At 38.6% G+C, this 18,260-nt stretch overlaps 1 pseudogene; it reads right to left on the reverse strand.

Moving 5' to 3' along the window:
• Positions 1-2,068: 2,068 nt before the first annotated feature.
• LOC148594685 (GTP-binding protein Rit2-like) overlaps positions 2,069-18,260 on the reverse strand; it is a 117,141-nt pseudogene continuing 100,949 nt past the window's right edge.

Genomic DNA, 18,260 nt, shown 5'->3' on the forward strand with positions numbered 1-18,260 from the left:
AAACGTTTCCTGCTCTAGCGCGCTATGCTTGCTGGCTGCTGCATACCTACCACCAGACAAAATACCCCCAACCCTTGTAAAATTTTTTGCCCCCATGTCACCTGGTGTCTTTTTACCGGGTAATATGAGCGAGGCACCATTCCTCGTCCTGGTGAATGCTAATATTACTTGCCTCGGCCCGATTTTAGGATCAACAGGGCTATACAAAATTCAAAGCTCGACCTGTCACTTGTTGCGGACGAATAAAGCAGTAAACACGTTGTCTCAACAGATAGCGGCAGGTCTTAGGGATGTCAACCAGATACTCAAAGCACATCACGAGGCCATCAACGTAATCTTCGAGATTCTCCAGGTGGGGGGAGGCCGGTCCAGAACATTCAAAAACCTAACATTTTGTTGCCTGACCACAAAAGACTACGAGAAGATCGGCAAGAGGTCGGAGGCCATTCAAAACGTAGGATCAGATCTGATACAGGTGATAAGACGTAACCCAGGAAACTGGAGATGGCTTGAGAGCACAGGCAACAGTATCTGGGCATGATTACTATCCTGGTTCAATTGGATTGATTGTGGAAGCTTGGGTTGATTATCATTATGGTATTGATTGGTGTCTTTTGCGGCATGTCTATTTTGTCATGTATAACCCACTATGTATTGCATCAGCTACGACGCTCACAGAAACAAGGCAGTCACAATGTACGCTATCAGCATCTTGTTCAAAGTAGTGATATTTAGGATACTTAGATTAACATGGGGAGGGGGAGATGTAGGGTACGGCGCTCGGAAGATCTCGCGATGTACGGGAAGAATAGGGAACTAAGGCATATGCCATATTAGGTAAAGAGCAACGCTTATTGGCTATATAGGCATGCTTCCGCCTTCGCTACCTTTATAAGATCCAGCCTGCGTATATTAAACGCCATTTGCAGCATCCTCATATTGGTGTCTGTGCTCTCTGGCCCAGGCACGGGTTGGACGTGCCTGGCCGCCTCGGCAGACGGAGTCGATTGCCAATGTCAGGCAACACCATATTGAAAATGTCAGGCACTCAGGACAAAAATAAAATTATTTTCCTGTGCTGTGTTTAGGGGAATATAAAGCCCATTAGCATCTGTTCTTCAGTGGAGAAAGCAGCTAAACTGCCATGTAGCCCAAATCAACAGTCTAGTGCCACTGAATACTCATTTCACCCCAAGAAATACACATTTCTACCCCCTCTTCCAAACTCCTGCATTTCCACCTTTTCTTCTGACTCCAGCAAGCACAGAACAACCTGAAAACTCTTCCCAATGTATGACATATTTAATGTTTTTCATGAAACAGAAAAACTTCACAATCATCTCCTTCATATGAGATGCCAAGAAGGAGAGCAGAAGAAATCAAGACTACCACCTGAATCCTACAGGATTCCTACTGCATCAGTATGGAATTTATTAAGTGAAAATGCCCAGATAATTCTGAGAATCTGGCCATACCTCTCAGCCTGAAGCCAGTGTAAGCCTTGTGTCTGACTTCAATGGGAGATAGATCAGGATTTCTGTGTCGATATCTCTTATATGGTTTGACACAACCAATAGCATATAATGATCAGAGGTGATTAGATTTGGCCTGTATTTTTAGTGGTCAGGACTCAGAATACCTGGGATAAGATTATTTGGATTTCAGAGGAGAAAAAAAAAAAACCTCTTATTTCATGCATTCCTCAGATTTAAAAATTCCAAGAAATTGTGGGATGCAGAAAAGAATGAGGAAAAAGGCATATATTACATTGTTAACAATGATGGAATATTGTATGAATCACAGCTAGAAAAGAAATAGGTAAATCGTCCCATGGTTTCAGTTATGACAAGCATCATTAAATGTAAAGACAGTCTTCCCCACCACCTCAGAGGAGATGTAAAACAAATTCAAAATTTCAGTCATTAACTACACATGACAGGAACACCCAAAGGGTGCCCTGTGGTGCCGGTGCATATCCTATACCGAGCACATCATTGATGCGAAATTATAATGTTAAAACACATACACATCAGTACATATAATACCCCACATATTTCTGACAGTGTTACTAGCAGACAATTAAAAAATTTGACACAACATATTTTCTCCATATTAATTTCTGGATTGTAGTATGTGGTAAAAATGAGATAGAGATGGAAACAGAGACAGACTATTTCCTGAGCAATAGATGAAACAAATGCAGTAATGATGCAAAAAATCCCAACTCTTTCTCATCTTTGAAATAACAGCAATCTGATGGGGATACAGGTAGGTTGTTCTATCATTCATTTAATCAAGATATTAAACATTGTCAACCCCCATACTGACCCCAGAGGAACATCACTCACAACCTACCACCATCCATACACTGAATTGCAGACTGGTACTCTGTGGGCCTGGTGCACCCACTAATTTTCTACTTGTCCTGTAGTCAACTCATTTGGCCCTGCCTTCCAGATTTGGCTATCAGGATACTATGGGAAACTATATTACATGCCTTGCTAAAGGAGTGTTGAACTCTAAAATCAGATTGGCTCTACATTCATGCCACCTCAGGCCTCCCCTGGGTATGTGAAGAATGAAACATTTTGTCTGAGTAGGTTCATTCATTCTCTGAAAACACATATTAAATAAATCATGCCACAGTAAATACCTTTTCTCACATTATTCCTTTTTCAAGACCCAAAACTTGTGTTGTCCTCTAAATGGATATCCTGGTAAATAATTTCAAAAGAACAAAATATTAGATACCCTAACTACCAGACTGGATCTGAACTTCTGATCAATATATACTGCATGCTTAATGCTGTTAGTGATTTTAATACAGGAACGTGAATTCTGTCATTTTATAGATGTTTGATGTCTTGAGTTGCAACCGTATAATATGTTTTAATGTCATTTTATCACGGGCAATATCCTGAATCTTCTTGAATTAGCTATGTCATATCAAACTATTTAGACAGGTTTAGAAGCTAATAGTCCACCATAGATTCTTTACTGTAAAGTTTGGAACTGTATGACTGAGAGATTGGAGGTTTCTGGTATCATATAGAATGGATAGAAATAAATAGACTGATTAGATAGAGATATTTTCCACTTCCTTTTCTTTTTCAGATTTGTTTTATTGAGACAGGATTTTAGGATTTTTTTCTTGCCTGTCATGACTGAACAGCTTAAACAACATCGCAGTGTGTGAAGTCAACATGCAGCTTTTCTTAGCCAAGTTGCTAGATCTGCTTAAAAAATATCTCTAACTTACCAGTTTATCTGGAAAAAAAAAGCAAGTCAATAAGACAAGAATACAACAAGTTTTTTTAAAAATAAGAACATTAATTAATCCTTTTTTTCTTAAATGCTAGGTCACAATGTTATTATTTGTGACACCACGATGAGCTGTAATTAATTCTGGCAAAATTTATTTTCTTAAGTAATTTGAGCTACTACTGCAAAATAATAGAAGAAACTACCATTGTTACCAGAAATCAACTTTTTTTTTTTTTTTTAATAAACAATTCACTCAGTAATTTACTGACCTTTATAGGAATCTTGGCTGCCTTGCCAAGGGATTTTCATTTTTTCAAAGTTGCTCATTACTATCTCAGCTTCAGGACAGCATCTTGGCTCAAATACAGATTAACTTGAAGAACAGGCATTAGCCCCACTCTAAGTGTATGCTTAAATAGTTTTCTGAATTGGAACTGTACTGAATAATATATGAGAGTTAGGCTGAAATCTTGATTTAAGGATACCTTCCCAGTGCATGCCATTCTATTTCACATTTATGTGCCTCTGTAGAGAATATGAGAGGATAAATCTTGAGAGATGGGAGATCATATTGCTTCAGGCATGGATGGTGGAAAGGCAAAACTGCCCACCAATTAGTACTGCCTGATGTGGTATGTTCATGCCTCTTCCCTTTCAGCAGTAAGATGAGGCATCATAATGTGCAAGAGGAAGATTCACAGACAGGATACTCGAGACCGCAGCAAATGAACTGAAATAGAATAAAATGTAATGAAGCACTGTCCCCAGTGCTGTGTCCCCAGGACTGTCCCCACTCCTTTCACATGAACTTTGCTTGAACTTTGCTCATTATAATGTGAAAACCACACCTCCATCCCAAAAGTTACCCGCCTCTGAGATACAACCACCCCTCACTGAGCATGCGCTCTAGATTTTCGGTTGACTGTACCTTTAAATGAAAGTGAGAAACTTTTTCACCAATCAATAACAATATTAAGTATGACTCTAGTCACTCAAGCTCCACCTGAATGTAAAGAAAAGTATAAAAGGTGAACTAAGGATGAAAAGTCTGGAAGGGAAGAAACCATCGTAACTCTCGGGTCAGTCGACAGGCTGAGCCCCCTTCCCTCCCCTCGCGCTGGGACGCTGCCTGAGGAGACTAAGGAGTGAGGGGGGAAGAAACCATCATAAATTCTGGATCAGTTGATGCGCTGATCCCCCTTTCCTCCCCTTGCGTCAGGACGCCGCCTGAGGAGACTCGAGACTGAGAGCCCTCTCCCATCTTCTGGGGTGAGTGATGATTGCACATTTGTACATCAGAGCTAGCTAAAACCCCACGCTCTAGTAGAGAATTTCCTGTACTGACATCCGAAACCTGCTTTGTAAATGTTGCATTTGAATAAATCATACTGCTTGTGAACTCGGCTACTTGTTTGGGGGGAGGCGATCGGACCTACAGTTGACAGACTGTTCGTGAATCTGATACTGCCAGAGTTGAGCTTATAGTTAATCCCACTATTTGGGAACTCGATTTGTTCCTAGGAAGGCGATCGGACCTACGGTCCACAGACTGTTTGTGAATCTGATATTGATTTGATATCTCCTTCCCCACCACCACTACGGCTTTCAAACTGCAACATTTTCACAAGCAGAACAACTGAATCCCTGTCCCTCCGCCATCTGGAATATAAAGCCACACATCGTGCACATGACACTGTTTCTAAGATCTCCAGCTAAGTATTAAGCTACAATTGGATTGCCACCATTAAAGTTTTGTCATGGTTTGATTTAAGGAGAAAGTCAATGGTCTGGAAACTCACGTGAAATTCTTTAAATGTACTTCATTGTATCTTCAAAGCCAATTTCAGGCTTAACACTGCCTCGGATTTTCTTAAGGCAAAAGGAAGAAAAATAAAGGGGGAGAGGAGTGACAGGATAAGTGGTAAAAGAGAGAAGATCATGTGAGCACAGATGCTAATGGTCTGAAAAATACCACTTTATTAAGCTGTTACATATGTCTGAACAGAAGGTCAGTCAGTCATTTGAAAGCAACTTTTATGTGTATAAAGATCTTCTTAGACTTTCACATAGAAACTATTTTTCTTCCCATTCAAAGCTTCCGTCTAAGATTAAGGACATTTCCCATCTTGTATTAACCCCAACCAAGCCATTTCTAAGAGAATCCCTCTCTCATTCACTATCTTGCTCACATACATACACAAACACATAGAGGAAGGGGAGAAGAAGCAATGGGAAAGGTGAGAAAAAATTTACTCCAAACTGACAGCCATATCTGTGCCCTCATAGTCAAAGAAATCTATATTTGATATCCATATCTATATATTGATATATATTGATATCTAGAACTGATAAATGGATGGTGGCAGCTGAAGTCTTGCATACAAATCAAAGTGAATTTAAGTCTTATATCTCCCCTTCTTACATTAATATTGTAATTGGCTTTTCAGGCAAAGATAATCTTTTACGGATTTATTTATCTTAAACTGGAATTGGTTTCAGTCTGGCTTGAGAAAACTTTAATCAAACAATTGTACAATTTACAATTTAATTGCACAATTGAACATTGTACATTTATGGAAAAAGTATGTCTTTAATAGAACTTTCAAGAAAACAGTTTCTTTTACCATTAAGATCCTGGCTGAATCTATTTCTACACTTATGAGATAAATAATATCCAAAGAAAACAGTGAGATCATTTACAAGTAAAAAGCAAGATCATTTGGATTTGGCCAAGAATACTTTAAGACCCATGTTATCTGATTGAAATGTATTGCTAAGGCCTATTTATTACCAAACCCAGTGTGTTGCTCTTTGATTAAACTTCATTTCGTGCTATTAATTCCCAGGAGTACTGCACAACATATGCTACAGAAATCCCTGAGGTAGCCAAGGGAAAATGAACCCAAAACAGCAGAGAAGTCTCTTACCTGTCTGAACTCTTCAAGATCTATTTTGTTTCCCACCAGCACCAAGGGGATGTCATAGTTGTGTCGGACACGATAAATGAGTTCCTTAAACTCATCGGCTTCTTGAAAACATTGGTGGTCTGTGATGGAGTAGCAAATAATGAAGCCTTCTCCACCTCGCATATATTGGTCCCTCATGGCTGTGAATTCTGCCTGTGGAATAAGAATATGTACAGCAATTTGGCAGGCAAAATTATCCATCTGTAAATAGTGGACTGACTTACTGAAAACTTTCCCCATTCCCAAATAATTACACATTGCTTGTTTTCATGTTTTAAATATTGCTTGCAGACAGTTGTGCATTCTTGGGACTCATCATCCTGGATAACACCCCACTAGGATTCTTCTTAGGACATTTTCTTCTTTTTCCCCTTAGGGGAACTCTGTCCTCTAAAAATATCAACTTCCTGTACTGGTTCCTGCAAATGATGCCTCATGTATTTCTTGAACTTTCAACAGCACTTCTGGTACACAGGGGTGACTTTCAATTCACTGGATACTAACAAGTATAAAAGAAGAACCATATCGGCGTCTAAGGATAGGAGGCAGGTACAAACTCCTTATTATGCACTTGATTGAAAAGCCCAGTAATATCAAAAAGACATTCACTAATTCCCACCAGCTTTGGAATAGTGCCTAAAATTATAGGAATGTAATCTGAAAATAAATAAATAAATAAATATTTGCTCTTTCAAATGTTTCCGAAGAAGCTGTGGTTTTCAATTCAATGTGGGATAATACCATTAAAATTAAATAAACAATTTTGAATAAAGTGAGAATTATCCTCTAATTTCTACTCCTGAATTTTTTTTGGGGGGTTAACATAACACTTTTTAAAAAGCATTTAAACTATGCCACATTCTAGAAAATCAAGTTTTACTCACACACTGTGGCTTTAGAATATGTTTTAAAGCCTGTTTCTTTTTCAAGTTTGTTTTCTCTTCTTGATCACAGCCCAAAATAACCCAATGCCATGGCAACAGTCGGTCAGAATCAGAATTCTCCTGACAGAATCAGTTCTCCAGAGATATTAAGATGCAGTCTGATAAAGTCTGATAAAGCAAGGAATACACATATCAATGCTGGACCATTCCTATGAATAGCAGCATACAATATCAAGTCCAGAAAATTTTAATCTGTTGAGAATTTAGTCTAAGATTCTTTAAAACAGTTTAAGATATATATACATACATAGCCTCAAATCTTACTGAAAATTGAAGGGAAATGGATCATTCATGCTTTTTTTAAAGTCTCAGCCTTAAATCTCTCTCAATAGTCACTCATGTTGATTGATAATACTTGCTGTGAATAGACTTTCATGTTGACCATTATCATTTATTCATGATGTATCTTCTACCCAAGGGCTTTCTTATATTTTGAATGATATATTTTACCTGCTGTGGGAAAAAGATCATATACTAAGCTCTAAAATAGCAGACTAATAGGCAATTTAAGGGCAAGATTCTGCTTTGAGACTTATTCAGAATTTCAAAATGTCTAAGCTAGCACCACAGGCATCCCAGGAGAGTTTATTAACTACTGAGCTACATGATAGTGTGGGTTAGGCCATGCTCTACCCCATCCTGTTGACAAGAAGGACACTAGAGTCTGTTGGATAGGGCAAGAAAACAAATGGTCTTTTCTCAGGTCTTTGCCTGCCATTTACATTAGAGAGCCATATTAAACAGAGATAGCCATTAAACAAAGCAATACCAAACCAGAAACCAGACCCAAAGTCTCCTGGCTATCAGTAGAAAGTGTTAATGACTAAACACAGAGACTTTTGCTTGCTTAATTATCCCCAGATCCTAAGACTTCCTGCTGGAACAGGGTTCTTTCCACCTATTCCCCTACTTTATTTTTCTGTTTGCATCCCTCACCTTGATTTAGTCTCTATCCTGATTAGAAGGACACTCTCCTCTGCTGCAGGGTTTGAACAAGGCCAGGATCTCCTCGGGTTGGTGAGAAAATTGAAACCTCACATAGAGTTAAGTTTGCAGATCAAGGCTTATTGATTTACCTGTCTATGGGCAGTTGTAGGCTGGTATCTAAGCTCCTTTTATATTTAATGGAAATCTAGTCAATACAATTAATGGACTACAGATTGCTTCTACTGATTAAAAATAGTTATGTATTTGAGGGTGAGCTGAGCATTTAGACAACAAAATCAAGCCTCTAGCTCCCATGCAGTTACTTAAAAGTAGATGTTTTGGTCTGGAATTTAAGTCCCAGCCCAGATTTCTCTTCTTCCTGGGTTAGGCCTTTCATAAGTCAACTGCTATAACACTGCATGATTATCTTACTCAGCTTCTTGCAAAAGATGAGCCCTGTGCAGTGAGACGATCCACCTATAGGAAGTGCTCCTAACTTCAGACATTCATTTATAGCCTTAAAGGACAATCAAAGATGGAATTCAGACTCATATTCCTGTTTAAGCTCTAAGTCACTTATATCACCATGCAGACTCCCAAGATCACTCCCCAAAAATGCTTAATGACCTTTAAAATGGTACTTTTAGGCACTGGCATTCTTGAGTTGGAGTCACCTATGTAGGTGCTCTGGTTCATACATGGGCATATTTATGACTGTATGAATATGAATCAATTCTGCATTTTTGTTATTATGACATGTTATTTCAGTTGATATATTAGACTGAATAGCCAAAACACTTTAGTGTCTTGCTTCCAGTGATCCATTTTTGCACGCACTAATTATTATATGCAACGTGGACTGGGGACACCCACATGTATTTTTTGTTGTTGTTAACTGAATTAGTCATTTTCTTTCTTATTTTTCATCCTAATTTCACCTAATAGTTTTTTTCCCCTTGGCATGATAACTCATTATAGAGTCAAAGTTAAATATAGGAGAACCAGAGGAAATATAAATATAGGAGATAAATATAAATATAGGAGAAATATAAATATAGGAGAACCAGAGGAAATATATTTGAGAAAAAGAATAAATACAATTCCCAATAAACATAATATAACCCTTGCAATAATTATGTATATTACACAATAAAACATTAAATTTCTTTGATCAACTTGTCCAAGTCTTTTTCCAGATTTCACAGTTTACAAGTATCTCTACAGCAAGTGGAACTAAAATCCAGAGGTTCAACTGCATTTTGTGGAAATTCAGAGGTAGATGGAGATGGTTTTGGAAGTTTTTATTTTTGTATTTCCCTGGGTTTTCTTATTAAAAAAAATGCATCTGTGCAACTAGCACACTAATATCTTCTCCAAATTTTTCCACACTAATATATTCTCCATTTTTTTCCTGCTATTATTGTGTCTTTTTTGTTAATCATTCAGGAATGGTACTAGATGCCATTTTTTCATAATAGGAGTCAAAAAAGAAACATTCCCATGTCAGTAAATGCCAAAGGAAATAGACAGGAGGAAATCATACCTCCTCAAGATGAAATCAATTCTAAGAATTAAAGTGAAGATTTGTCATGCTTGTAGCACTGGCAGCTTGACATCAGTCTATAATATTCTGCTGTGTATTATGACTAAGACTTAACTGAAAAGTGTAATAAAAAAAACTTTTGAAACAAAATAATCTTCCTACTGCTGTACTTCAGAACTAAAAACAAATTTTGATCGAAAGAGAATAAAACTTTTTTCAAAGTTTAAAGAAGGCAGCATAACTTTTTTCTTTCTCTAATCTAATTGATTGCTGTAAAAGCTGATGATAATCTTCATATGGCAACATGCAAGTCAACATTGTTAAAGAAAGCAGGAAAAGCAGCCTGTGATTATTTCATTCCTAAATGGATGTGACATTTGTCTTTCTCCAGCCATCTCATCTGATCTTTCAAAGAAGATAGTTACCTCAGAATGACATGGCACAGCTCCCTCAACATGCTTAGATGCATCTCACATGGTGTATTGGAGATGGAAATTTCTGTGATCTGTAGAGTCATAGCAATCTCCTGTGAGAAGAAGGGGCCAGACCTTGGGAAAGAAGATGTTTGCCTGCCTAGGCTGAGCAATAAGGAGCAGGGATGCAGCTGCTCAGCCCAGTTCACAGGCAGCACCCCCTGGAAACCTGTTGAAGCCGGACGCTCGGCTGGGCTTGTAGCCAACTTAACTGCAGACGTCCTCCAAAGTAGCTTTGGAGGTCAAACACCCAGAAATGAGGAAGAAGAGGAGAAAGGTAGGACCCTCGAATTGAGGGCTGGGAACCCCAACTGGTATGCACGCCTGCGCACCCAGAGGGGAGAGTTGCGCAACTAGAGGCAGAGTTTGTCCACCCCCCAGGCTGCCTCCTGGGTCATACTGACCCTACATGCCAGGATGCACCGGGCATAAAAGTGGACAGTGCGGAGAGAGCGGGGGCGGGGGGAGGGGAAATAAACTCATAACTCTGAGGCCTACGCTGTCTCCGCGGGAGCTGGTCAGCAACTCTCTCTCTCTGGTCTGCCAGCTCGAGAGGATGTTCAGATCCAGATCAGCAGGTATCCCCTCGTGAGTAGTTATCCATACTTTGCTTCTTTTTTGTGCTTTCACCTGAATAAATGCTTGATGTAGTCACCTCATTCTGGCTGATTATTGCCAAATCCCAAGCCCATCCGGAACACCTGCCTACATCAAATTCCCTTCTCTCAGCTTAACTAACCTCTTCCCAAATAACTCCCACCCCTGCTCAAGGGTATTACATCTCTTTCAGAAATTTTCCTGCTAGGCATGAAGACATGGGAGGTCTAGCCTCAAAATTTGCCAGTAAAGGCCAGAGTAAAGAAGACCCTGCAGTTGTTAGCCCTTGTTGTCATTATGCCACCCATTCCTTCCAGCAGTAGGCTCACATCTTTCCTCTTATCCCTTTAGCTACCAACAGACCTTTGGAGACGCATTTGGTTGCTTTTCACATATCTCAGCAATGCTTTGGCCTTCCAATCCCACGTTTTCAGGCCCAAGAAATACTTCTATATTCCTCTTTGGGAGCCTGTCCCTGCTTGTTCAGCCAAACTGACCTTCTGCCAATGTCCTCTTTTCATCTTAGATTTTAAGAGAACAACTTAGTGAGGAAGAAAATAGTTATCCTCCGATTTATATCTGTCACCCTGATTTGTCCTCTTTTATCCTGCTTTTCATACAGAACAATTTTTAATTAGCTTTTAAGTTAATTTTGTTTTCATATAAACAGAAGAACTTTTGCACAGCTCAGAATAGGGGTTGTTAGAAGCAACCTCTTTCACATCACCATTTTACAGCAGCAGAACTAAGAGCAGAAGCCAAGTCTCCCATATCGCACTCCTACACATTAGGCAATAGGCAGACTTGTCAGCACCTAAGGGATAAAACAAGAAATGGGAAAGGAAGAAATAATAAAAAGAACACAAGCAATGTAGAGGAGGTCACGGTATGTTCATTTTTTCCCATGTATGTGGTTTGCTTGAGGAGGAAATGTGGTGCAGTGCTTAGAAGTGCATGGCTTATCTGCACTCCTCAGAAGTGCAGCATTTAGGAATTTAAAGTTGTAGCCCCTCCAAAACATAGGTGTCATGTTTTTTCAAACGACACATGCACTCCACACCTTCTGATGTCTGTTCTTTTTTATTTATTTATTTATTTTTACAATCTTGGCTTGTATCTCTGGGAAAGGTCAGGGCCTCCCCAGAGAGGCCATCCTCACCGTTTGAGAAATGCCACTTTCTGTATCTTCTCGTCTTCTGTTCAGCTTGATTTTTAGAACCAGAAACCTGCTAACAGATATTCTTAATCAAAGCTGTCTCCCTGATTACCACAAGAGTCATTCTTATTATGAAGGGTTTCTTCCCCCCCCCCCCCTTAAAAAAAAAAAAAAAAAAAAAAAAAAAAAAAAAAAAAAAAAAAACACAAAACTCTAGAGAGCACCAGGGGGCTGTTTTTGGAAACAGGCAGGATATTGTTCATGTGTGACAATGAACAAATGAGGGTAAAATGAACCAGAAGGACAGGGGAAACAGCATGGAAAAATAAATCCTTCCAGAAGTGCATCAAGACTACAAGCCATATATCATAAAAGAAGCATGACAAAATACACTGATATACTGTTTTTATTCAGAAATTTGTTTACAAGACAGAAAATTCTTCAGTCTCAGGAAAGATTTTGCCAGTGTAGTCAAAATTTAATTTTTAGCAGCTAATGCTTTTTCAAAGCCAAAGTGCCATCCTCCCTTATATCTGTGTTAATAAACTTTCTGTCAATAAACATCCCAGCTGGCTTCACTGGAATTAGATATCATTCATCTGTCACAGTTTGTTAGAAAGTAAAAGAGCAGCATGGTTTACTGAAACAGATTTATCTAAGGAAAATTTATAACAATGTCTGAGAAGTGTTGTGATATTTATTTGCTATTTCACTACTTTTTTTTAGTCTTCTTTTTGTGTATAAAAGCAAGTGGCCTTTAGAAGCTTTGAAAAGTTTCTTTGTAAAATCAAGTACTGCATCAGTTTCCTTCAGAATAAGCAAGCTTCTAGAAGGAAGCAGCATGGATATTACTTCTTAGAAACTCCACCATTCATCTACTAGCATAGACATGAAGGATGGGACATTTTTCATCTGACTTCTGTTATGGGAAAGGTAGAACCTCTTCTATATATGTCTTCAAGTTTCTCTCTGCAGTAAACAGAGAAGACCAACTCCAGAATGATTCTTTCCATCCAGAGAAAAGTCTTTCAGACATCAGAGATGGCCTTCCCTCCTACCTCGCTCTATACACCAGCGGTACATAAATTGCACAGACTAATCCTGCACTTTGAGGCCTGCAACATGGGCCACAGCTCCTGCTCAGCCACATCCCTCATGCACTTGGATAATAAATTTTAATCTTCTTGTTCATTCTAAAGTCTGCACAAAGCTTCAGCAAGGCTGTTGTGTTTCCAAAGTTGTTCTTAGGGTCAGGAAGAAATAACACCTAACACCTAAATGCAATGGGTGATTTTTCCTATCATGGCCCACAGCAGTAAGAGATGCTATTCCTTAGCACGGAGTGAGGTGCATGAGGAGATAACAAATAGATATCAAAGTTGCAAACCTGCTATTTTGCCTGCATAACTCTACCATGCACCAGCTATAGGTTACCAATGACAACAGAACAGAGAAAAATAAAAGCACTGAATGATATCAGCATCCTATCACTTCACTTTTTCTTCCCTCCTTTTCCCAGTCATCCTTTGCAAACAGCAGGGACAAAAGGGACTGTACAGAAAAAGATACCAAAATAAGTTTGCAACAGGTGGTACTAGGCCACCTGTGCCAGCCAAAAATCATCTGCCACATCACTGAAGGAGAGCTCAGACACAGAGTGAAGAAAATGCCAGGGCTCTAACTTAAGTGCTGGAAAGCAGAGATTGATTCTTCCCTGCACCATGTCTCTATACTCTTTTGGCTGTACACCTAACCCCCTCTCAGTATCCCTTTTGCTTGCTCTAGCAATGATCCAGAAACAGTTAAAAATAGGATTAGTATAAATGAGAATTAGCCCATGAGTCTGCAGTAGTATAATAGTAGTATAATATTATTATTACTATTCCCTTGATTAATCATCAGCGTCTCATGCCTTATACTTGCAGGAAGCAATTCTGTTATAAAACAGCAATATCTCTTCTTTGAATTTGTAACAGGGACAAGATGCACTTCACAGAGGATAGGATCAGTACAAAGATGACATGAAAGATGCAGTCCATGTTCCTAGCAAACAAATGTCTTTCTGAACTTAATCTGACAGCCTTCCAAGGCAATATGATGAACTCCACACTGTACAAAATCAGTAGTCTCTTCTTAAATCTGGGAATGTAGAACAATTAAAAACCTGAGATGAATATTGAAATTAATCCATGATTTGGAGGGCAGCCAACAGCATCAACCCTGCTGAACTCAGTGCCTATTTATTTGGCCACTTCTCCACTTGTTCAAACTACTTATCTGGAAAGGGAAACAGATTGGCAGAAGGAGAGTATTTACAAGAGGCAATCAAAACTGGAAGATGAGGCATGATTTTCAGTTTTGTGACAAATAGAGGTTCATTTCTTTGCTGCTACTTCCCAGGGTTTTTTATGGGCAAGTACATACTCTGGAAACTGAGAAGTTAAGCTCCATCGGGTAGACCCAATGAAAGGATCTTCAGCACCTCAAGACCTGGCCTACAAAGACGACCACCCTTCAAGCCAAAGCATGTCAACTGAATGGATGGCCAGCAAGTTTTTTTTTTAAAAAAAAAAAAAAAAAAAAAAAAAAGCAACACTCGGAGTGAACATGCAATGCAAATATAGTTTTGCTTTCCTAATTATGTCTGAAAATTTATAAACTTTTCTCTCCTATTATTCTCCCACAATTACCTTCTTCAGCATCAATCTGCTCCCTCTAATAAAAGGTCTTCAAACCCTCATAGGAGATGGTATAACACTAGACCTCAATTCATTTTTATTTCTGGAGAAGACTAATGAATTTGCCTGGAATGAGATGGATTCCTTCACACTGGTTAATATACTTTTAATCCCTGAGTGCTGGAAATAATTTATAAACTTTTGAAGTAATGAATATAAAGATTTTTTTTTTTTTTTAAAGAAATAGGTCTTTATTTCTTCATCTAAATTACTATACCAGGTTCATTCATGGGGGCTTTAGCCTCATCTTCATTCACATAGGTCCAAGATTTTGATTCGTAAGTGTAAATTTTCACCCTAACTAAAAGCCACTAGAGTTTGTTATGTTAGTTCACTACTAGCTTTTTTTACACCATTGTGAGAAATTTCTTTCTATCACTTGTGAATTCATGCCCTTTTCTAAATAAGAGCTTAAGGGTTCACCTTCCTCTTTGCTTTCCAGTTATGATACATTTTTCCATCATATCTAGTATTGCTATCATTCACAGACACACCTGGATTAAGCCTTATGAAAGGCAGGTGGAGAGGCCCCTTCATGCCCTGAACATCAAGGGATGCCTATTGCCACACTGGCCAGCAGCAGAACATTTTGTTTTCCCTTGCTGTTCTGTACTCACACTGCTCTGCTTTCACAAAAACTAAACATCTTAGCTAGACATAAAGTAAGATTGAACCACATCAGCCTAATAGAAAAAAATAAGTAAAGGAAAAACACACACACACACACATATATATAAAGACAACTCAGAAGAACTTTCCAATAAAATAACACAGAACCTTAAAAAATAATATTCATAGAGTCTTCATAGCAGTAGCATCAAGAAGCATAGCAGTAGCATGAAGTAGCAGTCTAAAATATTCATAGCATCTGCTCTTCATTAATGTTCCCACTCTAATTGCCCTCTAGCCCTCAGGTGATAATGTATTTGCTAGTTTGCTGCACCTGTGCTAGGATCAGAAGCTTTTTTTTTAATGCTGCTTTTCTAAAGAGAGCAAACAGCTTGTCATATCCAGCAACAAAAATATACAGTCCATCACTAGGAGATCATATTGACTTTCCATTCACACCGAAATATGGATGATATCACCATAGCAGTTCTCCACAATGCCAGCATAAATGCCTCAGTGCTCCAGCCCCTAACTCAGAGAACTGTCTTTTTCTTTCATATTAATGCTAATGGAGTTTTCTTTAGGGATAAACACCTTAGTAATTTTCTCTTAAATGCATACACTGAAGCAATCTTCATCACTAACTATTTCTAAAACCCCCAATGCATTTAGTTTATCATGCTCTAAAAAACACTTTTTTTCCTCTCTCCTCATTGGTATGCAAGAAAGAATGAAGCCAATTTCCACCTTTTATCACAAAGGCATCATAAATAGGAAAGGGAGAGAATTAATAGCTCGGTAATTACATTTTAGTAAACAGCAGAGGGAAAAAAAAAAAAAGACAATAACGGGCTAGTGAAGAGGTAATGACTGCAGCTGCAAGCAAGGGCTCACCAGGGATTCCAGCGAGCTCCTGTCAGCTGACATGGGGCCTGCTGAATTGACGCTTCCCCAGCAAGGCTGGTGCAGCCTTGCAGCAGCAAAGCAGGAGGCCATAGGGTCAGGCATGCTAGTGCTGGCTTGCATATATACTCTCTCCTGATGACTTCCATTATAAGTTTGCTTACCTTAAAACCTGGGTACTTCCTCTCCCTTCCATTATGCCCTACTCATCAGTGGAGATACAATCTGAACAAAGAATCAAAAAAAAAAAAAAAGGGGGGGGGGGAAAGAAAGAAGATAAAAGAAAAAAGAGGCAAGCAGGCTGTGTGGTGGCTTCTTTTAGACTTTTGTAGCATTTAATCAATCGTGGAATCATTCTTGCCCTTGAAATTTAGCTCAGAGCTTATCTGAAAGATGTAATCCCTGGGGAATACATAAATCATCACCAATATGAATGCAAAACTAGCTGTTTTGTTATAGTTGCATTGATTTTATATTGCTCTCAGGATTAAAATCTGGTATGAATCTGTGACCGAAAAGGCCTGAGTTTTCATGTCCCTATGACTTACAGATTTATTCCTATGCAAAGGAGATCCTACCTTTTTCTTTTTTCCTTGAAGTAGAAAAATGGTTCCAGGACAAGTGATTAAATATAGTGAAACTGCTGTTTTTTGTTTTGTGTTTTTAATATTATTATTATGAATGGGTAAGAAACTTCAGTTGGAAAAATTCTTCTCTAACAATGCAAATTAATATCCAACATTTTATGGAGCTGATCATCACTCGGCATTCACTGAAGATTTCATCCATATCCATTACCAAGATATCTAGGTTTCAGAGTAAATTAGGGGCAATTTAACTGAAGATAATTCACTTCCAGTGAGGTTAATGAAATGGCACCATTTTTGGACCCACAGGCTGCATGTCTGCCTGTCAAACAGGACAGTAGTTTTCATTTCCTTGGGAAAGAGCTGTGAGGGTAAAGACAAATGTATAAAACTGTAGTCACAAGGTATCTAGGATCAAAGAATACTGAAAGATGCTGAGTAGCTCTTGAGAGATGCCAAAACTGTCCTATACAAGAACACAACTTGCCTACAATTTGGCAAGTGGAGTTTGACTACTTCAGCTTGCTACAATGCCATATTATAACTAAGACAGAAGAACTAATTTCATCGGCACAGCCAATGTATCTACTGATAACCTTTCATTTCTTTGTCTCTTTTAAAAGGAAAGATTGCTTCCTGACATGGTTTGTTTCACATCATCCTGCTGTTCTGGTAATGACATGGATAGCCTGTGGCAACAATTGGTTCTTCCCAGCCATTAGGCACAAAACAAAGCAGGAACAAAAATCCATACAAACTTATGAAGCAAGAAAAATACACATCTGAAATATAAATAGCTAAAAAAAGCAAAGCAAATAAAAAAAACATGAAGTGCTTCAAAATTTAATTAATTATTTTATTGTATTTCAACTTTGTTTTTCATTTCTTCTTCTATGAACCTAGGTAGCTGCAAAGTGTTCTGAAAATTGTAAAGGAGAGATGACAAGCGGTGAAGTTCAGATGGAAACATTTACTGAGGTACTTATTTATTTATTTATTTTGGAGATGGCACTTCCCCATTCTGGAGTAAGTGCTGGAAATTCAACTGTGAAAGATGGATTTTGTTTTTATATCCACTTCCACCAGTCCAAAGCCTGAGAGCATCCTCCTCTCCTAGTTTTTCTCATTGTCAAGGCAAATGGCACCAGGTGGTGCTGTTACACGTACTTGTTCCCTTAGCCTGCACGCCACGTTTTTAGTTCTGGAAATCTGTCTTTAATGTGACTTTTGTGAAAATTGCTACAGGTGGAAAGCAATTTTCTGCTCATTGGAATTACTGGTCCATGCAGAGCTGCTTTGTAATAACTGGCTTTTGATGGGCAAAACTTTGTAAAATGGGATTCTCTATGGGATTATCCAGGACAGTTACATATGTATAAAGAAATCAGGATGCAGTTAGGGCATGCCAAATGTCTCCTGGAAGCAGACTTCCAAGGGCTTCAATCTCATTTAACAGTGAGAAGAAAAGGTGTAAAATATGGTTTGTAACGTTACAACAAAAGGCAAGTTTAAATAATCATAAAGTTTTGTGGAAGACCTGGATAAGTTTAATT

Source organism: Tinamus guttatus, unplaced genomic scaffold, assembly GCF_059628265.1.
Source record: "Tinamus guttatus ecotype Peru unplaced genomic scaffold, ASM5962826v1 Tinamus_guttatus_pri_ptg000214l, whole genome shotgun sequence".
Classification (NCBI taxonomy): Eukaryota; Metazoa; Chordata; class Aves; order Tinamiformes; family Tinamidae; genus Tinamus; species Tinamus guttatus.